The 23,968-nt window shown below is 43.2% G+C and overlaps 1 protein-coding gene across 1 annotated transcript in view; it reads right to left on the minus strand.

The window, feature by feature from the left end:
* The window catches only part of NPY5R (neuropeptide Y receptor Y5), a 349,909-nt gene that overhangs the window by 81,502 nt on the left and 244,439 nt on the right, over positions 1–23,968 (minus strand). The window contains exons 2-3 of the mRNA XM_069243805.1: positions 19,362–19,478; positions 985–1,151 (exon numbers count right to left, since the gene is read on the minus strand). The gene's annotated coding sequence lies outside the window, so the exon portion shown is untranslated. The remainder of the gene's footprint in view (positions 1–984; positions 1,152–19,361; positions 19,479–23,968) is intronic.

The following is a 23,968-nucleotide window of genomic DNA, read 5'->3' on the forward strand; positions in this document are numbered from 1 at the left end:
AGTTGTGATCTGTTGTAGGATTGGCATAGTTGCCTACAAACATAAGTACTGTCATCCTTGAACCAGCAGTCTTGCCTTGAGCAAGGGTCAAACTACGACAACCCATTACAATTTTAAAAAGAGTGGGTGGTTGCTCCTGCCCTGTAAAGATGTGTATTTCTTGCTGTGTAATTCAATGGTTAGTTATATGTCTTAGCCATATTTAAATGCATATGTGTGTCAATCCACCACTCAAGTGGCACACTTAAGCCGAACAATGGTTATTTTGTCTACACTATGTCACTAACTCAATTTTCCTTGGTCAATGTATGTCTGTGATATGTGAAATGTTTGTGGTCAGGGTACTGTTGCTGTCAGAGAAATGCTCACATAAATAGTTGCTTTCTGAAAAATATAAGTACAAAGAAATGAAATTTGCGGAACATGGACAAAAGATAGAACAAAGCCAGGTAATTCTTAATTTGTGCATACCTTTGCGATAAGGCGTTTGCTGTTCTCTGTTCCTAATTACCTTTCAGTGTGAGGTACAGGATCGAACTGGTCTGCAATCAGCCAGTGCCTGATGGCCTGGTCTGAGAGACCAGTTTATGAGCTGTTTTACTGACGGTTTCTAGGCCTGCTTTATGATCAGGTAGGCTTGATTTAATTGTTGATTTTCCTAATATTAAAACAAACATTGCTTGCAGCAAACACAAATGCACTCGTCTCCCATACCGTGCACAAAACTCATACAACATGTTTAAAGGTTCAAAACACAATTTTCAAATGTGAACTACTTTTTAGCTATTTGGTTTTCTAATGGGGGCCATTTTAATTGTGGTGTCCACGTCTATTTTTTGTCCCAGGCCAACCCTGGTGAAATACATTACGTGCCTCAGTACCTTTAATAGAGAGTTTCGAAATAAGTCATTTTGCTGCATATTGAATACAGACCAAAAAACAAATGTATTTAGTTAGTAAATAAATGTTTTCAACAATACCCACCTAACTGTTGCTTTTATTCTATTGAAAACTCAGGAACGTAACTCTGAAAAGATCCAATACCAATTGTTTGTCCAATTTAGAATGGCCATCCTTCTGCAGACAACTTCTCTTAAAGAGATTCAGGGTTGAGGATCAGTGAATGATATCCGTTTTCGTTCCTATAGAACCTGAAAACAAAAGAGAAAATCGAGTAGTCAGTCACTCTTTAAAAGTGTGATGATGCAAGAACACAAGATATGGAGACTGGTGACTATTAAAAAGTATGCAAAAGACCTTTTCTTGTTTAGAATCACACACAAAATCATGAACAATTCACATTAATCTATGCATTTATTTGTAAATATTTAAACTTCCAATTAGAAAATATAAAATGGAAAAACATACAACAAAATTATAGGCCTTTGAAGCGTCCCTGCCGCACCTGAAGGTAACATGTCTGCTCAGCCCTGCCTCGATCTGGAAGGATTTGAGGCAATGCACTGCGCAATTCCAGACATTTCTGAGAACTCATTTCCGCTATCCATCAGAACCTATTCAGCAGGGGCGGCTCCTCTATTAGGGGCAGTTGTAAAACCTTTACAAGCAATGATTGTTTCCTTATTAAGGCACGGGCCACGGGGTGATGAGCAGTGAGGGGGAGTGCACAGCACCCCCTCCTTCGAGCACGTGTGTTTGGTCGGCCGCCTGGGGCTGGCCAAACACACATGTGCAGTAGGCTGTCTCCAGCCCAGCAATAGAGTTCCCAACCAATCCGGACGCTGCTTTGAGCAACGTCAGGATTGGCCACAGGGCAGGCTGGGAGCCTGTGCCTGCAGCAGAGAAGAGGCGAATGGAGCAGTACGGTGGCGACGAGCAAGGTAAGTGTTTGCAGATTTATTTATTTTTTTTATTTAATTTTTATTCCCACCGGAATCCCCCTGCCTCCCCCATATGCCCCTCTGCTCCTTCCGCGCGTCATGAGCCATGACTGCTATTCAGGCTTTATCACCTTCATGAAACTTTGAAATACCCACCTTTCCTGTACTCACATAAATTAACCTGTACAATCACAAAGTCAGTCAGGTCCTCGGTCCCTGTCACATGTAGAATGTGCTCCTTGCTCTTTGGCTCTGTTCTTACTGGTTACTCTGTATTGTATGTTCGATTTGACTTTTGTATCTTTCAATATTTGGTAACATGCACTTACACCTTTCTGGTAAAGTTATGCTGCAGTAACTCATAAATAAATGCATACGTATATTTATTTGTGCTCTGTAAACCCTTCAGCGGTCATAAGAGCATGTCATGGTGTATCCCCCTCTCCAAGATGGCTGTCAAGCTGAAACGCACACACCCATCCATGCACAACTATCACCATCCAGGCACAGTTGTCAATGAAAAGGAGTTGGAAGCACATCCCTTCACTCCAGTTCCCGACTAAGGGCCAGATGTAGCAAGGCATTAGCGCCTCGCAAACGCAAAAAACGCCATTTGCAAGGCGCTAATGCATGCGCGCGATGCAGAAACACATTTTGCAAGTCGGAACCGACTCGCAAAATGTGTTTCCGACTCGCAAATAGGAAGGGGTGTTCCCTTCCTATTTGCGACTCGCACCGCGATGCGGTCGCAAATCAACTCGCAGTTACCATCCACTTGAAGTGGATGGTAACTCATTCGCAAACGGGAAGGGGTCCCCATGGGACCCCTTCCCCTTTGTGAATGATCACAAAATTATTTTTTCAGAGCAGGCAGTGGTCCTATGGACCACTGCCCACTCTGAAAAAAACCGAAACAAAAAGTTTTGATATTTTTTTCTAAGTGCAGCTCGTTTTCCTTTAAGGAAAACGGGCTGCAGATAGAAAAAAAAAAACTGCTTTATTTAAAAGCAGTCACGGGCATGGTGGTCTGCTGTCTCCAGCAGGCCACCATCCCCGTGAGTGCCCAGACTCGCTATGGGGTCGCAAACTGCGACCCACCTCATTAATATTAATGAGGTGGGTCTTTGCGACCCCATAACGAGTCGCAGAAGCTGTCTGAGACACCTTTCTCCATAGCAAATTGCGAGTTGCAATTTGCGAGTCGGAAGGACTCGCAAATTGCAACTCGCAATTTGCTTTCTACTTACATCTGGCCCTAAGTGTCTGTTTCCTTGCACCCCTAAGTGCGCGCATGCAACTCATGATATCTTAACGACAATAAAAGTGGATGGGAGAGAGCTTTTAAAACATTGCCTTTACAATGGGATGCCTTTACCATGCATCTTTCACCACAAACTGCCTTTACCACACAGTTCTTTCATCATGCGTGCCTTTACTATAAACATGCCTTTGCCACTCATGCTTTTACAATGAAAAGTAAGTATACGTGTCAGCGAGCGAACGTCAGGGGACAACCCGCAGAAGATGAGACCACGTCCCCGGAGTCGAACAGTCCCTTTCCTGGGGGCACGCCTGAGAGCGTCTCCCTGAAGTAGCTATTTCTTCTGGGTCAAGGACGATAAGAGAGAGAACTGCAAGAAGAAACGAGGACGAGAGTAAGGAGAGCCGGAGAGCGGAAAGGAGGAAGAAGGACACTCGAGAAGGAGCAGAAAGGAGGGAAACGAGCTGGAGCAGAATCGCGGCCAGAACCGCGAGGAGACAACGAGCGGCGGATGGAGTAAGGAGGAAACAGGAGAGGAAAGACCACTCACAAGGAACCTACAGGCGGCCAGTTCCAGCCACGTTCCAAGAGGAACGTGGCTTAACAAGGTACGATTCCTTTTTGGGTCTAGAGAACAGGAGGACCATAGGGAGAAAAAAAAGGGAGCGAAACAGAGACAGAGACTGAAATAAAACTTAGTAATAGTGCATGTCTTGGATCTATAAAAAGAGCACAAGCACTCATCCTTTTTATATTTTGTCCTTTGGGGTGCACTATTTTGGTTCTCTTTGTGTGGTGATCCCTCACTATCCAACCCTCAATATAAACTAGGGAGAATACCTACCTGACAGACTGCCGTATTTTTGTTTTGTTCCCGAGGTCTTGTTTTGCTTGAACCCAGGAAGAGGAGACTGGGAAAAGTGGAATAACCTGGGAAAACTCTATTGTAGGACTGTTGTTTACCTACCCCACAGATATAAAGGACTAGAAGATAAAACAATAAAAGTTTTTTTTTCGGCACCTACTGTATGAACTTGTATAAGTTTTCATAGGGAGCTGTCTGTGAACAATTCCAGGATATCGTAGGGCATCACAATATGGATGTGATGCCATCAATGTTGTAATTTAGGTCGTCATCACTGCTGTTATCAATTACATCACATAATGTGTCATGAGTGATGTAATATGTGAGGTCATAAGCAGTGCATAGTTTAGAAGTAAGTTATAGTTAGCTCTTTTAACTATATTTGGTGAATTTCTGTTTTTTTTCTTTTTACTTCAAAACGCTATTTTGGCACTGATATATTCACCTACCTGAAAATCAATGGTCTTACTCTTTTGTGGGTGGGCATTTGTGTTAGCAAATCCCTCTCTTTTGCCCTCCTTCTCCCGCCCTAAACCCCTTCTCATTTCGTACTAAGTATTCCTGATTTCTCAGCCACTTCTCACATTTACCTTAAAAACATATAACTACATGTGTGGAGTGGAGATGTTTGAATAGAAAAGACTAAGGGCCATATTTATACTTTTTGACGCAAAACTGCGCTAACGCAGTTTTGCGTCAAAAACATTAGCGTCGGCTAACGCCATTCTGAAGCGCCATGCGGGCGCCGCATTTAATCAATGACATTAGCCGGCGTTAGCCGCCGGCGCTGCCTGGTGTGCGTGGAAAAAAACGACGTACACCAGGCAGCGCCGGCGTAGGGGGATATGGGGCTTGGGCGTCAAGAAATGGGGCAAGTCAGGTTGAGGCAATTTTTTCGCCTCAACCCGATTTGCGCCATTTTTTGCGACTCCCAACCCCCATAGAAATGACTCCTGTCTTAACAAAGACAGGAGTCATGCCCCCTTGCCCAATGGCCATGCGCAGGGGACTTCTGTCCCCTGGGCATGGTCATTGGGCATAGTGGCATGTAGGGGGGCACAAATCAGGCCCCCCTATGCCACAAAAAAAAAAAAAAAAAAACACTTACCTGAACTTACCTTAATGTCCCTGGGATGGGTCCCTCCAGCCTTGGGTGTCCTCCTGGGGTGGGCAAGGGTGACAGGGGGTGTCCCTGGGGGCATGGGAGGGCACCTCTGGGCTCTTCAGAGCCCACAGGTCCCTTAACGCCTGCCTTTTGCAGGCGCTAAAAAACAGCGCAAAAGCGGCCGTACGTAATTTTTTTTGACCCGCCCACTCCCGGGCGTGAATTTTGCCCAGGAGTATAAATCCGACGCACATGCCTCGGAGTCGATTTTTTAGACGTGAACGCCTACCTTGCATCTCATTAACGCAAAGTAGGTGTCCACGCTAAAAAATGACGCAAACTCCATGGACTTTGGCGCTAGTCGCGTCTAACGCCAAAGTATAAATATGGAGTTAGTTTTGCGTCGGAATTACATCAAAAAAAACGACGCAATTCCGGCGCAAACGGAGTATAAATATGCCCCTAAAGAAGCAGAAGAAAGATTACCACACAGTTATGTAAACAGCATTTTGTAGTGCATCAGTAGGAATAATGTAGAAATACTGCAGTACTACTTTGCATACTACAAAATGCAGTTAGTGAATAGGCCCCTAAGAGTCAATATTTTGTTATACATAGTAGCCTTAATATCTCCATCCCTTTAAATTAAAACTGTTGCCTTTCTCAAGCACCATGGTGAACTCATAGTTTCATGTAAAAATCTGAAGGGCAGCTGTTAGACTTCTTCATCCTTTGCGTTGTTTCCCCTAACTTTTTGCCTCTGTTTCCCAGGTTGTTGATGGGTGCTGGACTCTGTTTGTGCTGCTTTTGTTACTCTGGGCACTTTACCACTGCTATCCAATGCTAAAGTGCAAGTGCCCCTGTACAAAATGTGTATGCATTTGGCTTTCCATGATTGGTATATTTGATTTATTAGTAAGTCCCTAGTACAGTGCACTTGAGTTGCCCATGACCTGTAAATCAAATGCTGTTAGTGGGCCTGCAGCACTGGTTGTGACACCCACATTAGTAGCCCTGTAATCATGTCTCAGACCTGCCTCTGTGTGTGCAGTTTTAAACTGCCAATTCGAATTGGCAAGTGTACCCACTTGCCAGCCTTAACCTTCCCTTTTCTTACATATAATACACCCCTAAGGTAGGTCCTAGGTAGCCCCATTGGCAGGGTGAAGTGTATGTTTAAGGTAGGACATATACTAATGTGTTTTATATGTCCTGACAGTGAAATACTGGCAAATTCGGTTGTCACTGTTGCAAGGCCTATCTCTCTCATAGGTTAACATGGGGCTACCTTTAAAAATGATTAAAGTGTAGATTCCCTTTGGGAGCAGATAGACATGTGGAGTTTGGGGTCTCTGAGCTCACAATTTTAAAATGTATCTTTTAGTAAAGTTGGTTTTAAGATTGTGTGTTTGAAAATGCCACTTTTAGAACATGGGCATGTTCTTGCTTAAACCATTTCTGTGACTGGCTGTTTGTGGATTCCCTGTCTGGATCAGTTTGACAGTTGGGCTGTCTGCACCTCTCTCTAGACAGTGACACAAAGGGAGCTGGGGTGTAGCCTGCATATCCTGATGAGCTATCTGTGCTAGGAGGTAGGGAAGGAGTGGTCACTTACACCTGAAAGGGCTGTGCATGCCCTCACACAATGCAGTCTCCAACCCCCTGGTGTGTGTCTGGGGCCCGGCATGGGCAAGGCAGGATTTCACAAACGAGAGAGACTTTCCTTTGAAGTAAGCCTACTTCAAAGGGCAAAATGGGTATAAGGAGGGCCCCCAAAACCACAGACTTTAGATCACTTCTGGAAACCAAGAATAACTTCTGCCTGGAGAAGAGCTGAAAAGCTGAGGAAGAAGAGCTGCCCTGCCTGTGACTGTGGTTTGTGGAACTATCCTGCAGTTTCTGCTTCTGCCTGTGCAAGAGGACAAAGACTGGACTTTGTGTGCCTTCCTTCTTGTGAAGAACTCTCCAAGGGCTTGAATTAGAGCTTGCCTCCTGTTGTTGAAATCTCAGGGACAGCAAATGCTTCTCTCTGCCAGCACCTAGAGCCTCTGCTGAGACTCCTGCCCTGCCAAGTAGTGCCCATCCAGTTCCTGGGACCCTGAAAGGAGAAGCTGGCAGAACAAGAGTAAGAAATCCACGCACAGACCGCCGTGTTGGGAAAAGATCGATGCAACTCCGAGATGCGGCTGAAAAATTGACGTACCACTGGCTTTGCGGCTGAAATTGAAGCTTGCCTGCAGCGTGGCTGGAAGATCAATGCATGCCGCTGAAGAAAAGCTTTGCACCATTTCTTGACCCCTCCTCACTCCCGTGCACCATTTTTGCGCTGGAGTATAAATAAGGCGTTAAGGCTATAGAGTCATTTTTTACACAGGAATGTCTACCTTGCATTTCATTAAGGCAAGGTATGTTTCCACTTCTAAAAAAAAATGACTTTAACTCCATAAATGTGGCGCTGGATGGGTCTAGCACCGAAGTATAAATATGGAGTTAATTTTGCACTGAGTTAGAGTAAAATAAAAATTATGCTAATTCGGTGAAAACAGAGTAGAAATATGCCCCTTAATCTCTGAGAGCTGGAGGACAGGATAAACGTCAATGGTTCCAAACCCACTTGGAAGTGCCTTATTGGATAGTTGGCCAATCTTGCACTTAAAAAGCATAACCTTTAAGTTAAAAACCAAGGAAATAAGAGGCATAGAATCCTGGATTGCCCATTTGCTTATATCATGTGACATTGGGCAAACTATTTTGAACCTTTGTTTACATTCATGCATACAGTTCAGATTGTAATGTGCACAAGACAATGGAAAGCTTGGTCACAGATAACAAATTGTCAATTTCAGGTGAGAGCGGTTTATCCATTTCTAAATATTTTGTTAGCACTCTGGTGCTTGTAGTTAGATTTTTCCTTATTAAAAACGCAAGACATAAGATTACACAATGCAAACAGAAAACAGAACTGGGTGAACTGCTTCATTTTGGGATTGGGTAAAACAGAAAGACTGTCTGAATTCCTAACAGTGACCACAATTGCTCCTAGATTGTTACATCTTTTAGCAAGGCCAACCAATATGAAATGGCAGCTGCAGCTTGAGTACGTCTTTGACTAAGTTAGGGTTTAAGGTGGTTGTCTTCATAGCTGTACATATATTTATATTCAATTCATATATTCCATATTCTTACTTTGGGGCATTTTCAACCGTCCAAACTATGCCACTTTTATGGATAATGGCATAGCACAAACAGACCATCTTGCAAACTATGTTGAAGGGCAAGTGAACTTCACATCAGCTTGGTGGTAAATACTTATAAAAAACATAAGTCCCCTACCTCTGCCAAAAGGCCCTCAGTTTTAATGACAATGTGATGGCTCAGCAAGTTACATCCTCACTGCAAAATCATTATGCTATGCAGGAGACAAGTTCAACTACTGGAAAGTTGTCGTTAAGATGATAAGCCAAGTAAAATTAATTGGATAACAGTGAAGCCTGTATGTCCAACACCTACAACGAACAAAAATGGTGGCATTAAACACAATATAGAAATCAATATATTGTTAGTATCAATTGAATTATGGCCTGCAACTCTAACGTTAAATGGAAGTTAGTTTCTAGTTTACGGCAAATATCTAGGCTCTTGGTTTTAATGACAGCTGAAATTCAGTCTGGTGTTTGTGAGTTGGACCTCAGTTTTAATGTCAGTTGTACAGCCTGCAGCCAATGTGTGTGACGAATGGTTGTATTTACAATGAACATCTGGTGTATTACTATGTTTTGAGATCCTTAGTTGTGCTGCCAATTGGGTTCTCGTTTTCTGTTAGTCTGAGCAGTTTTAAATATTAGGAAATCCCGTAGATGCTAAAAGAACCAAGGCCCTCGGTTTAGTTGGAGTGGAATTCTGGCAAACCGCTGGCATCAACGACTCTTGTATTTTATTATAATGCTGAGTTCTGAGCTGCAAACTCAATTGGGAGCAATATGAGATAACTGTGAGTTGCTGCTAAGTGAGTGGGGGGGGGGGTTGCAATCCTCCAGTCTGCGGGGAAACCCAGCTTCACTGGTTGCAATAAACTATAAGAAAGAACACAATTAACCAATGTATTAATGAGCCAATCAGCCAATGATGGGAGGCAGCAGTGCCAACCCTCCTGGGACCTCTGAGGCTTTCATGTGTGCATGTGTGTGTATGCATGTATGTGTATTTGACAGACTGAGTGTTGTGAATGGGTGTGCATGTGCACGTGTGTGAATGCATGGGTGTGAGTGAATGTGTATGTGGGTGTGTGTTCCCCTCTGCCCCTTCCTGCTAAGATTAAAGACTGCCATCGATATTGGACTTCGGCTCTCAGAGTCCCTAGCACCACTACAGCAACAGCTACACAATTCACACTAAATGCACAGCATGGTTAGAGAGGCAGAGTGCCACAGATTTTAGTAGTCTGTGTCACATGAATGTGTTCATAAAAGTTAAAATAGCAAACCTGGGCCCAGCCTTGATGTTGATTGTTGATATCACATGGCACCTCATATAACAGGTGCACTAGCCAGGCTAGACCTGATTAAGGGAAATTTCGAGGACTTCAGAACCTTGTTGCCGAACCATAACCAACATTCCCTGGTCAGGTGGCACTGTGGTTGTCTACTGCAGCAGTGAGAGAGGCCAGCAACAACAGTATGAGGAACAGCTGGATAACAGTGACACCACCTTCCACAGTGAGGCCCTTGTGAGCTTACTAAGACCAATAGCAGGCCCACTTACCACAATTTTCCATAGAGCCTCTGAATAGTATAAGAGACAGAAGCATCAGTGCAGCATCGCTGGCCTGTACTGATGTGGCACCTGTAAAAAGGATATAGCTAAAGTACCAGTTGTCAAACAACAACTAAAGCTTGTTGCCAACTATATGCTGAGTAGTAAAGGGCTCCAGCAGTGCCACCTTCACTCAGCAGTGCATTCTCACTCAGCATTACCATCATTCTTCAATGGTGATGTCTCGGTACTTGGAAACCCAGCATTGTGAACTTTCTCAAGAAGGGTATGTAATCCTACAGGACTCCAGCGGTGGGATCTTGCAGGAGTACCTTCTTAATGGTGGTGGACCTTAGATTTGGGAGCTTTATTCATCAATGTGTTGTCACTGATTTAGGCCTCAAACAGTGCAAGCATCTTCCAGAGCCAACTTGCTTTACAGTTTGAGCTTCTTTGGCCAGTGCAGCTAGCTAACCATAGCATTATGACTCCAACAATGTAACCTTCCTCCAGGATTTTCTTCTTAATGCTACAGAACATGTTTGCAAATTTGCACTATTTGTTACATTTTTAATCTTTCACTTTAAGATTCTACACATTTACCTGCTGGTATGGACTTGGATATTAATTTACTGTCACCGGCATTTTAAACTGAATTAGTATCAAATCTGCAAGACTATCCCTAATCATCCTTTACATTTCCAGAATTTTAGAGTCTCCTTTCATCTGAGGGTCCCATTTTAACCACAACACACATGGATACGACCTATCACAACCATGACACTGCAAATAGGGCATCTTTCACACAAGAACACCCCATTACTAAACAGATAAAACAACTATATTTTAATTTACTTTATGCTACAAGAGTAAGTAGGATTTCCCAGCCAGGAGGAAGATGACTTGCAAGCTGTAAGGGGCATATTTATACTCCGTTTGCGCCGAATTTGCGTCGTTTTTTTCGACGCAAATTCGACGCAAAACTAACTCCATATTTATACTTTGGCGTTAGACGCGTCTAGCGCCAAAGTTCATGGAGTTAGCATAATTTTTTCGTGTGAACACCTTCCTTGCGTTAATGATATGCAAGGTAGGCGTTCCCGTCTTAAAAAATGACTCCGATGCATATGCGTCGTATTTATACTCCCGGGCAAAAATGACACCCGGGAGTGGGCGGGTCTAAAAAACCCGCATTAGCGCTGGATTTTAGCGCCTGGGTCAGGGCAGGCGTTAAGGGACCTGTGGGCTCAGAATGAGCCCAGAGGTGCCCTCCCCTGCCCCCAGGGACACCCCCTGCCACCCTTGCCCACCCCAGGAGGACACCCAAGGATGGAGGGACCCACCCCAGGGACATTAAGGTAAGTCCAGGTAAGTATTTTTTTTTTAAAAATGTTGTGGCATAGGGGGGCCTGATTTGTGCCCCCCTACATGCCACTATTTCCAATGACCATGCCCAGGGGACAGAAGTCCCCTGGGCATGGCCATTGGGCAAGGAGGCATGACTCCTGTCTTTGCTAAGACAGGAGTCATTTCAATGGGGGATGGGCGTCGTAAAAAAATGGCGCAAATCGGGTTGTGGCGATTTTTTTTGCCTCAGCCTGACTTGCACCATTTGTGGACGCCCATACGCCATTTTCCCCCTACGCCGGCGCTGCCTGGTGTACGTCGTTTTTTTTAACGCACACCAGACAGCGCCGGCGGCTAACGTCATTGAATAAATAAGGCGCCCGCATGGTGCTTCAGAATGGCGTTAGCCGGCGCTCATTTTTTTGGCGCAAAACTGCGTTAGCGCAGTTTTGCGTCAAAAAGTATAAATATGGCCCTAAATATCTCCCAAATTTGCCACTGCCATACCCACACTATGACTTCACAGACCATACGATATCAGCACTGCCGCACAGCTGAGTGACGAGACATGCGCACAGTGTGGAAATACCAGACACTGCATAACGCCCTACGTTACACCACAAGCAGTGCAAAACACAAGATACTTACTACTGACATGAACACACAAGCAAAACGTGTCCAGGACCTTTGAGGAGAAATCCTGAATTGCTATCAGAATATAAATCAATTAGTGAGCTGGAAAAGATTTTACAGTGGCCCTAAAGTGGCTCAATTAATCAAGCAACAGTGTCCTCAAAATTCCAAGTGTACATTTGGAAATCAGACATACTGGGTATGAAACGCTTTCTCTAGCTCTCTATTTGCTGCTGTACTGTTTAATGTGAAAGTTGTGCAGTGGTATCACATTACACAGTTTTTTCAATGCTTAACACAGAAAAATAAACATTTATTCCTTCTCTTTGCTGAAGTATAAAATTAGTTTAGGACATGTTTAGTATTCAACAATCAGATGAAGCATTTTCATTGATCTTTTGTAAGCCAGCCATTGTTCTACATGTTTTAATTATGTTTAATTATGAATATCACATTATCAGTCTTCCTTAAATATACTTCTGCTGTGTAATAGAACGGAGTTGCTATGGCAAAGCAAGCCATTGTAATTCCATGCTTGGGTCCTATTCAGTTTAACAGATGTAGCTCTGAGTCACAGATGTAGATTTCTATTTTGTATGTATTTTACATATTTTCACAGATGGCAGAAGATCGCATCTTCTCGCTTCTAAAAAAACACAATGTGAAGACAGACTGCTGCTAAATTAGCCAGAAACTGAAGCTTTCCCGAAGTCTTGTCAAATTATTTTAAAATTATGAGTTACATGCAGTAGCAGTAACGTGGTCTGGGTGATTCAATTGCATCCATGAATCATTCTCATCCAACAGGCAGTGGCTTTTAACAAAGCCCTAACTATCCATTTGTACATAAACTGCCACCCTATATTACTGTATGATACCAGGAGTGAGATTTCACCCAATACAGACCATCAATTTCGATAAAGCGATTGGAGTTATTTCACAGTAAATTGTGTAATGGACTACTTTTAACACGCTGCCACAGTAATCGACCACATTCCATACGATGATAACATAGTATAATAAATTCAATATGTAAACGTTTTGTAATGCTTGCAGACAGATGTGTGTGAGCAGAGCAGCTGCATTCCATTCCAGCTTCACAGGAATTCGAAAGGGGGGGGGGTCTTTATGTTAAAGAAGTTGAAGCTGAAAGAGGCCCTTTCCCACCTCCGGAATACTGATAGTTTTTATGCAGGGTTTAGATTCATTGCTTTAACCTCTTAGCTGCTGGGCCTTTTTGCCCCCCCCCCCAGTGCTGAGCCCTTTTTTGGCTATTTGGGGTAGTTCACGCTTAGGCCGTCATAACTTTTTTGTCCACATAAGCTATCCATGCCAAATTTGCGTACTTTTTTTCCAACATCCTAGGGATTCTAATGGTACCCAGAGTTTGTGGTTTCCCCTTTAGGAGACCAAGAAATTAGCCAAAATACAGTGAAAATTTCGTTTTTTTCAAAAAAATTGGAAAAAAGGGCTGCCGAAGAAGACTTGTGGTTTTTTCCCTGAAAATGGCATCAACAAAGGGTTTCTGGTGCTAAAATCACCATCGTCCCACCTTTCAGGAACGGGCAGACTTGAATCAGAAAACCACATTTTTCAACACAATTTTGACATTTTACTGGGACATACCCCATTTTTACTATTTTTAGTCCTTTCAGCCTCCTTCCAGTTAGTGACAGGAAAGCTAAACATTTCTGAAAAGTAGACAAAATTCTGAATTCAGCAAGGGGTCATTTGTGTAGATATTACAAGGTTTTCCTACAGAAAATAACAGCTGAAATAAAAAAATATTGAAAGTGAGCTGAAAAAAACAGCAATTTTTCTCCACGTTTTACTCTGTAACTTTTTCCTGCAATGGCAGATTTTTTAAAGCAATATACCGTTACGTGTGCTGGACTCTTCCGGTTTTGAGGATATATAGGGCTTGTAGGTTCTTCAAGATCCCTAGGTACCCAGAGCCAATAAATGAGGTGCACCTTGCAATAGGTTTTCATTCTATACCGGGTATACAGCAATTCATTTGCTGAAATATAAAGAGTGAAAAATAGGTTTCAAGCAAACCTTTGTATTTCCAAAATGGGCATAAGATAAGGTGTTGAGAAGCAGTGGAAAGTTGCACATCTCTGAATTCCGGGGTGCCCATACTAGCATGTGAATTACAGGCCATTTCTCAAATAGACGTCTTTTTTACACACTGTCTTGCATTTGGAAGGAAAAAATGTAGAGAAAGACAAGGGGCAATAACACTTGTTTTGCTATTCTGTGTTTCCCCAAGTCTCCCGATAAAAATGGTACCTCACTTGCGTGGGTAGGCCTAATGCTCGCGACAGGAAACGCAACATGGACACATCACATTTTTACATTGAAATCTGACGTGTTTTTTGCAAAGTGCCTAGCTGTAGATTTTGGCCTCTAGCTCAGCCGGCACCTAGGGAAACCTAGCAAACCTTGGCATTTGTGAAAACTAGACACCTAGGGGAATCCAAGATGAGGTGACGTGTGGTGCTCTGACCAGGTTATGTTACCCAGAATCATTTGCAAACCTCAATATTTGGCTAAAAAAACACATTTTCCTCATATTTCGGTGACAGAAAGTTTTGGAATCTGAGAGGAGCCACAAATTTCCTTCCACCCAGCGTTCCCCCAAGTCTTCCGATAAAAATGGTACCTCACTTGTGTGGGTAGGCCTCGTGCCCGCGACAGGAATAGATCACACAACGGTCAATGTTGGTCCTTACATGAGGCAGCTGTTGACCCTGGGGTGATCCATTCCTGACGCAGGCACTAGGTGTAGGCACTCAAGTGGGGTAGTGTTTTGATCAGGACAGGTGAGGAATCACTGGGTGGTAGGAATTTTGTGGATCCCAGTATATTCCTGTAGTTTGTGTGACAGAAATGCGAGAAAAATAGAGTTTTTATTCAACATTTCAGCTTTGCAGGGTATTCTGGGTAAGAAAACTTTGGGGAATCCACACAAGTCACACCTCTGTGGACTCCCCCCGAATGTCTAGTTTCCAGAAATGTTTGGGTTTAGTGTGTTTCTCTATATAGCCGCTGAACCCAGGACCAAAAACACAGGTGCCTGCCTTACAAAACCAGTTTGTTTTACGATAGATAATTTTGATGTCTCCACAATACGATTTGGGCGGTGGAATTTGGGGCTGAACTAAATTGGGGAGCTCCCAAGAGAGCACTCTCTCTCTCTGCTTGCCGCCGCATTCACCTGCTCTCTGGGGTGGGCTAACCCACTATTACCCCGTTGCACAGACTGCTTGCGAAGGGACAGCAGGACTGTCCTCATCACCTCCCTCATAATTTACTGGAAGAGGAGTTATCGAATGGGACTCCTCTGACTGAAAAATCACTCCCAGAGTCTGCGCCATTGTCCTATCTCTCAGATGCTGTCTCAGTATTTGATGTCTCAGTCTCTGATCCTATGTCAGAGCTGTCCTCTATAACCCGAGTGATGGCAGCAGTCATCCATCAAGATGCCATCTCTGCTATTGGCTAAACTGTTGCTCTAAAACACTAACCTATGTAGACAGTCACTAAATCGATGGTGTGTGTGAGATACGTGCAACAGTAGAGGCCACCTTACCTGCGCTTCTTCCCTCAATAAGCACGTTCTTTCAAGACACTCAAAAAACACCTTGTCACATACCATTCGTCACAGTCTTTAACACCTCCTGCGCCCAGTCCAACAATCATTACTGGTGCTCCCACTCCCTCCTCCTCGGATTCCCTCATTACCACCCAGCAAAAGTGCCCTTCATCTCTCCATAGCCGCCCTCCACCCCGCACATACATTTCATTTGTATTATAGCGCAGGTAATGGATGACTTTACTAATGTACTCAGCTATTTACATAAAATACAGATTTGCTCTTTGCAGTAGGCATATAAACCTTCTGCGCTTCTTTATGGCACTAAAACTGCCACTAGACAAGTCTGACCCTTTTGTGTGTGTGTGCGTGTATATATATATATATATATATATATATATAGATCTATATTTTTTTTAGTTGTTGTATGGTTGGCCCCCAAGGAAACCCTAAAACAACTAAAAAAATATTGCCCCCACAGGGGGTCGCTCTGCCCACGGGCGACCCCCTGTCCATTTCTTTTTCTCTTTTTTTTTTAAAATAAATACAATTTAGCCCCTGGGGGTCACCTACCTTTTAAAAAAAAAATATATATGCCCACGGGGGGGCGGCCCGTTTTCCGAGCACAGCTGCGATCGGGGGCCAGGAAACACTTTCAGAAGGCCTCGTAAGAAGGGGAGACTCTCCCCTTTCTTTCGAGGCCTTCTGAAAGTGTTTCCTGGCCCCTGATCGCAGCACAGCTGAAAGTGTTTCCTGTGCTGTGATCGGGGGCAAGGAAACACTTTCAGGAAGGCCTCGTAAGAAATGGGAGATTCTTTAGAATAATAAAGTACAACCAATGAAATTGTGTATCACACATAACATTTTTAATGATAAATCCACTATCCTAGTAGATACACCTGTTGATGAAATTAAAGGGCCAACAGATGAGGGTGAAGACCTGGACCAGATGGAAGAAGAACAGAAGTGCCTGAGAGTGTGCCCACTATATCTCATGGCCACTCGAGCACTCTGTCCTTCTCCCCACAGACAGCAGTAGTAAAGGGTCAGGATACCACACAGACCCCCACTCCAGTCATCAGGTCCCAACAACAGTGCTGCACTCTGCATGGGCATAGGCGTAATCACTCAAGGCAGGCTTCTGGGTCCCAGACGACTTATGACCAACATGCGTTGTATAGCGAGCTGGAGGAAGCGATGCTGCATGTTTAGCGCCTACAGCACAAACAAATGAGGATGATAAACCGTAAATGGACATTGGGGTTCAGCACATTGTCTAAGCAGGAGGCAGAAAATCAGGCCTGCATGGACACAAAAATGTAACAACTAACGTGCCATAACCAAACTCTGCACAGAGATGTCAGAGGACAGGAGCATGTGAAGGCACAGGGAGAAGAGTAGTGCTGTGCCCATGGATGCGATGGCCACATCCTTTGGGAGACTTGCAAAGGCCACTGTAACACTATCCAAGTACTGTGGCTCTCAGGTGGAGATAGGTCACTTCAGTGGGGGTATCTTGCAGGGCCTTGGCCAGATGACTCCTGCTGTGGAAGCAATCCAAACTGTCCACATTGCTAGTGGTGTGAGTGCAGAGGCACCAGGCAGCAAGTTGTCCAGCCTCAGCAGCATCTCTGCCTCACATGCCCGTGTACTGCGAAGCAGTAGCAGCCACACTCCAGCATCTCAACATGGTGCCACTTTACATACTGGACACACTTCCAAAAAATAAATGATGGGTGCAAGTCAGAGATTGGCTATAATTATTCATCACTTTAGTTGTTGATGATGTAACTGACCTACGTGTTTACTTAATGGGCTTATGATTTTTTTGTGAAGGACAGGTTGTTTGTTAATGTTTGTTAACATCTGTCATTAAGATAGCTTTACTTTAAGCACTCTCTGATTTGATGTGGCATTTCGTTTCAATATTGTGTAGATGAACATGACTTACCGTGCAAAATTATGTCGGGCTATGTGGTCCCTGTGCCTTCTCCCCTCCACTGCTCTGCTTGCCTCAGTTGCCTGCTGGGCAGGTGGGCAATGATCTTCATCCTCTGAGACACTTCTGGACACCTCAATGGTTAGGCCTCTCTTGCAGGCAATGCAGTGGAGTATGGCACAGGTTGCCACAATCTTGCAAGAAGTGTCTAGTGCATACTGCAAGGCACCCCCACTCTTGTGCAGGCACCTAAAGCAGGATTTGAGGAGTCCAAATGCTCCTGGTGCTCTTATGTGGCGTGTTATATTCCTTTCATGTGGGTTGATGGGTGCTTTCATGTGGTTTGATGAGAGACAGGTAGGATGTGAAGATCAGGGCATATTCACTGTCACCTGACAAAGCAAATATATGTGTGAGACAACATAAAATTGATTGGGCAATCATACATATGTATTACCATTACTTTACAATACCTAGTATCTCATCCTTCATCAAACTCCCATCTTTCCAGTCCTCTGAATGCTTAAAGATAAGGCATTCCAGAGCCCCGGCGGTAAGGAGTAGAAGGATTGGATACCTAGGCAAGCTCAGTGAAATCTTGGGACTGTCAATTGGAGCTTGCTTCCAGATAGGTGTCCTAGTAAGTTGGTATACTTGGTTTCTGTCTCTCTGATAACACAGTCCTCTGGTATGAACCGCTCTAAAAGTAAAAAGCAAACATTTACAATGATTGTGTAGAGGAATTGGAAGCCAATGATGATATTTTAGATGGTCCAAGACAGATTCTAGCCTAGGATATCCTAACCTCAAAGCATTTATATTTGTCGTGAATGACTCTTGTCGAGACTGCTGAATTAGGGGCGGCAACCCTTTTGTTCGTGGGTGACTGAGTCACTCCTATGCCATTTAGAAGCTGCTGGCCCAACCTCCTGGCTCTCTAGCAGTACCTCACCCATACCCTAAGTAGTAAAGGTGATTTCTAGCAGCCTAACACATGGACACTGGAGACCTCGCAGGAAAGTTGTGGTGTAACAAATCTTACCCCTCTAAGGGCCAGATGTATCAAAGGGTTTTACCCATTCTGTGTCTATGGGAAAATGTTTTAGTACATATGGCCCTAAAAGTCTCTTACACACACGCAGGCAATTAAGAAGATGCAGGATAGTTCTCAAAATATTTATTGACAAGACTGAAATCTACAATAACATGCATGTACTGCAATGATTATGTCAATGACAAATGAAAGAAGCAGAATGGTGGGAATAAAAGTGGTAAATATGAAAAACCACAACATATTGCAATAAACATGAAATATGCAATACCTAGTAACAAGGCCTACACCTACCATAGAGTGAGAGCTGGGCATGACAAGCCTAATCTGCTAGTACAGTGTCCATGAGAAATGCCCCCAACCCCGTTACCTTGGGATGAGATCGACCCCTTACTCTCCAGATCAGGAATCGTAGAGACACAAGGCTGAGATTCGCTGCAAAGTGATGTGGAGTGTAGATGGTGTATCCTGGTGGAACCCCCTCTAACGGCCTTGGTCTTGTGAGGTGTTTTTATAGGTACATGTTATTGTTTGTTCAGGAATCCTAAAGTGAGCATGTACCTAAACATCTGACTGTGTGTGCAAACTTGTGTCGGCAATTACATCGCAAATACCTGACAAGTTCCCATTCCATTCTTGTCAATGTAAAAAAAAATGAGCATGATGAACATCATTGATAATGACGCTTTCTCAGAATGACATTGATTAGGAAAATGAAAACATTTCTCTAAAATGCACGGATCTTCAAGCAGTGCTAAAAGGAAATAAATAATGAAATAGATTAAAACTGAGCATGATAATGAGGTCAAAAGGGACTAGGTAAAAAGAGCAACAGGTCCACAAGCTAAAGCTAAGCTATATATTGTGCCCAGGCAGGGAACTAAAATGGACCCACAACATATTTTGATTATGAATCAATAGTAATCTGATTTTTGCCTTCTGTAAAATATTAACTCCTAATGAACTTACATGGTACGTTCTCTGACTTTCTTGTAAAGCCTAGGATGCTTCACAATAATTGAACGTATTGATTAGCTGACCAAGCTTAGTTGTGAAACTTGATTCCTTCAGTGGAACTTTATGGCCCTGAAATTAACACAAAGAAAAAAGAAAATGCATTAACATACTGCATGCAGTCTATTCATTATGCCCAGGTCAAAAACAGTTTAGGCGAATTATACTTTGGCAGACATAAAGCAATACACATTAATCATTTAAAGAGATTCTGCTATGTTTGTGCAGTGATCAGCTCCTAACAGTTACTAAAAATGGTGTCATTAGCCTAAAGAAGTGATAAGAGAGGAGCGATCTAGAGCAAGCAATGACACAGCCAACAGAAATGATCCTAGTATTTTGAATGCCCAATGAGACACATAATAGCCATGCGCACGTTGTCATTGTTTACTCATAGTTCCATATATGCACACTAAGCAACATACCTACAGATCTGCCTGCATACAGATCACCAGTTCTGCATGCAGTCTTGCATATAGAGTACCAGATGTAAACCTACTTAGTCACACGGTCAAATATAGAGGTACTCAAGCACACAGAGATACAAGTACCCTTGCACATTGACCACCTGCCTTACTTGCACACATGCACGGAGACCACTAGGCACTCTGTGGGGTGAACACATACACAAATGTGGACAACAGACTTAAATGTACCCAAACAGAGAGACAAAATGGAAAGGCAAATAAAGTCAAATGTTTTCCCACAAACCTACATACAGTCAAAAAGTACAAAAGCAGGCATATAGAGAGAGACAGGGTCAGAAAGAGAAGTAGAAAAATTAACTAAACGTGAGATTAATAGGCAGATGAAATCTAAATCAGTGCTAGATTGTACAGGTTGCATGTCCAGTTAACATTTAAGCACTGATTACAAGTGGATTTGTTTTTTACCTCTGCTGTTAGAAGTTGGGGTTCTGGCTGGCACAGATAGGCACCATGTCCAAGCAGAAACCCCAATCCTAGTTAGGGTAAGTCAGATACACCCTGAAATCAACCTCTGCTCACCTTCTGGCAGCTTGGCACACAGCAGGCAGGCTTACTTAAGAGGCAATGTGTACAGTATTTGTGCAGTGCTTCATATAGTAAAACAGTGAAAATGACACACAAAAAGATACCTGGTAAGCAAAATAGAGCTACATTTTATGAGTACAACAAGACCAAATCGGAGAAAAAAATCCAATAAATAGAAGTCGAGATATGAACTTTTAAAGATTAAAATGCAATATGGCGCTTAAAAGTCTAAAGTGCCAACCAGAGCAAGCTGGTCCTGCTAGACCTGATTAAATCCAAAAGTTCAGACTGACCATGATGGAGCGTGGGTTAGATGCAGTCCCAGATAAGTCCAGCTGTAGTTTTACAAGAGTCCCTTTCACAGGGAAGAAGTTTGTTGGGAGCAAGGAGAGCGGCGCTGCCAGTGGTTCATGTGCACAAAGAGGTAGCCGGGCATCGTGGATGGGGAGACTGGAGCCTCGTGGTCACGGGCAGCGATGCTTGCTGTGTGAAGAGATGAACTTGAGGTGGCTCGTGCTGATTCCTTGTGTGCACAGCATAGTTCCAGTGTGAGGGGGCCCATTTGCAGTCACAAAGAGCCCAAAAGCTTGATGTCTGGAGCCACAGGCCACTTTTAAGGGCCCAGGACTGGAGGGACACCACTTGGGAGTCAGGAGCTGGTTGAAGTACCAGAGGCAAGCTAGCAAGACTTTGGAGTCACTTTGGTTCAGAGATGGAGAGTTGCAGTTCCAGTTGTTCTCACTACCATGCAGGAGGGCTGCCAGCAGCAGGTCAGCTCAGCAAAGCAGTAGCCCAGCAGAGTAGCAGCTCAGCAGAGTGGCAGTTCTTGTAGCTGCACAGCAGTCCTTCTTCCTGGCAGCATATCCACAAGTCAAGAAGTGTACTGAGTTGGTGGTGTCACAAGTCCAATACTTATACCCAGTAGTGACTTTGCAGTGGGGAAGACTTTGAAGAAAAGTCTTTGAAGTGCATAGCTATCCTCTCTTCCTGCCCTGGCTCCAGATTCACTACAGGGGGAATGCATCTCTTTGGGTGTGGCAGGACACTGCCCACCCCACTCAAGTGTGCCAGCCCCTCCCTCCCATCCTGCCCAGGATGGCCCATCAGGATGTTTATGGCCTATCAGTCACACCTAAGTTCTCTTTGTGTGTGGCTGGGGTGGGGTCAAGTCACCCCACCCCAGATGTGTATTCGAGATGGGCAGTAGGCACCAAATGGCTATAGTTAGAAAAATGGCAACTTTCTAAAATTGGCATTTTCAGAACTGTAATTTAAAAACTCAGCTACACCATAAACCAAGTTGTGATTTCAATTGTTAGTTCAGAGACACCAAACTTGACAAACTTATTTCTTCCACATTGGGAACTACACTTATAAAATGTAATAAGGTAATCCCAAGGTTATCCTATGGCAGACATAGGCCTTGCAGTAGTGAGAAATGAATGTAGGAGTTTTTCACTGGGGCATGTAAAACATGAAAACATAAAAGTACATGTCCTGCATTTTAAATACATTGCACCCTGCCCTGTGGTTCACATAGGGCCTAACTTAGGGGTGACTTATAAGTAGAAAAAGGGAATTTTTAGGAATGGCAAAAGGTTTAATTTGCCAGGTCGACATGGCAGTTAAAAGAGCACATACAAGCTCTCCAGTGGCAGACCTGGGATATAGTTAAGGGGCTACTTAATTGGGCTACTTAAGTAGGTGGCACAATCAGTGCTTCAGTTCCAAAAGTAGCATTTAAGTTACCGGCCCTGGGCACATGAAGTACACTTTTATAGGGACTAATAAGTAAATTAAATAATGCCAATTGGGTTTGTGCCACTGTGTTACCATGTCTTAGGGGAGAGAATACAAGTATTTTAGCAATGTTTAGCAGTGGTAAAGTGCACAGAGTCCTAAAGCCAGCAAAAAACGAGGTAAGAAAAAGGAGGGAGGCAGGCAAAAGGTTGGGGAGAAGAACACCCTAAAATTGTCAGGTCTAGCAGTTAGATTATTTTCGTAACTCAACTTTCAGGTGGGATATAACATTGCACACGCACAGCAGAATTTTGTTTAGGTACACTCCACCAGTTATGCTGCCATAGCAGTACAGAGTACAGAGCTAATACTTAAATATAAGGGGAATCCTCTTCTCCAATTGGTGACTTTTCCAAAAGAACATAATTCATCATACTTAATTTCAGATTTTGGATTTTTGGTATATATAATTGTTTTCTTTATTTCTCAGACGTCAGAGACATTTGACGCAATCCTGTGGAGAACATTACAGACTGCATGCAACATAAAGCCTTTGGATCACAGGAAATGCTCTGACACCAGGTTTTGATCCAGCCGTTATCACGCTTGCTTGCATACAACTGGGATTCCAATTCGAAAACCGTGAGAAAGCCCCAGGCTTGCGCACCACTAGGGGGACGAAACACGTGTTGGCCGCACTTACGTTTGTTTTCTCTGGGTCCCCAGAGCACCATAAAACGATTATAAATAATTGTATCAAAAAAGGAAAAATCTGAAATCAAGTATGTTGAATTATGTTCTTTTGGAAAAGTCACCCATTGGGATATAGTAAGGTGTCTGTGGGATTTCCCCTGGGATTTTTACATGCCCACACTGACAAAAACATGCACACACACGCTGTCTCATCTCTGTTTGAAAGGCCTTAAAAATTATTAATTTAAAAAATATTGTTTTAAGTACCCCAACAATGCCCATTCCTCTCCCTTTTCCCTTCACCTTAAGCACTCCTCATGCCTTGCTTCTCATATAATGTATTTTAATGAGATACCCCAGTGTGACTGTTGGGAAATCTGAAGCTCGCACTCCAGAAGTCCTACTGACCAACCTATGCCCCTGAATAGTATATAACATATACAAGGTTTGGCTTTCTGTCCAGTTCCAAAAGGCAGTCTATTCAACTGCTAATAAACCCTGAAGAGCTAACACTTATTCTTTGGTTATTTACAGTAAGGTAAAATCACCTGCATACATTTTTCGAGAAGGCACTCGGGCGATTTCAACACCATACACTGTAGATACAGGCTGCAATGTAATTCATATATTTTACAAAAGTACACCAACACCAGACTTTACACACTCCAAATGAAAGGGAGACAGGCAAAACAAACGGAATTGAAATCTTTTCTGACGATTCAACATGTTCAATGTAATAATTAACTAACAATGGTATATTTTCGACTTTTATGCGATAAAGCATAATGAGGGTTTTATTAGAGCTCGATAGCAGCCAGATTTTGAATTTTAATTCAAATCAAAATTAAGCTGCAGGAATTAGTCACGTGTTTTGTTCTTTCATAGCGCACTAGAAGGAATACATTAGCAAACTGCCTGCATACTAAGTTGTCTCTGCCATGAATCTTAATTTAATTTTGCTAACTATCATTAAAATTAGCTACTTTAAGTTATTCAACAATATTCAATAAATTAAATACATTTTCATGTTCCGTAATCATTTACTTGCACTTTATTATACTGTAATTAATTGACTGTTAAATATGCTGTTTTTCCTTTTCCCATACAAATGATGAG

Source organism: Pleurodeles waltl, chromosome 1_2, assembly GCF_031143425.1.
Source record: "Pleurodeles waltl isolate 20211129_DDA chromosome 1_2, aPleWal1.hap1.20221129, whole genome shotgun sequence".
Taxonomy (NCBI): domain Eukaryota; kingdom Metazoa; phylum Chordata; class Amphibia; order Caudata; family Salamandridae; genus Pleurodeles; species Pleurodeles waltl.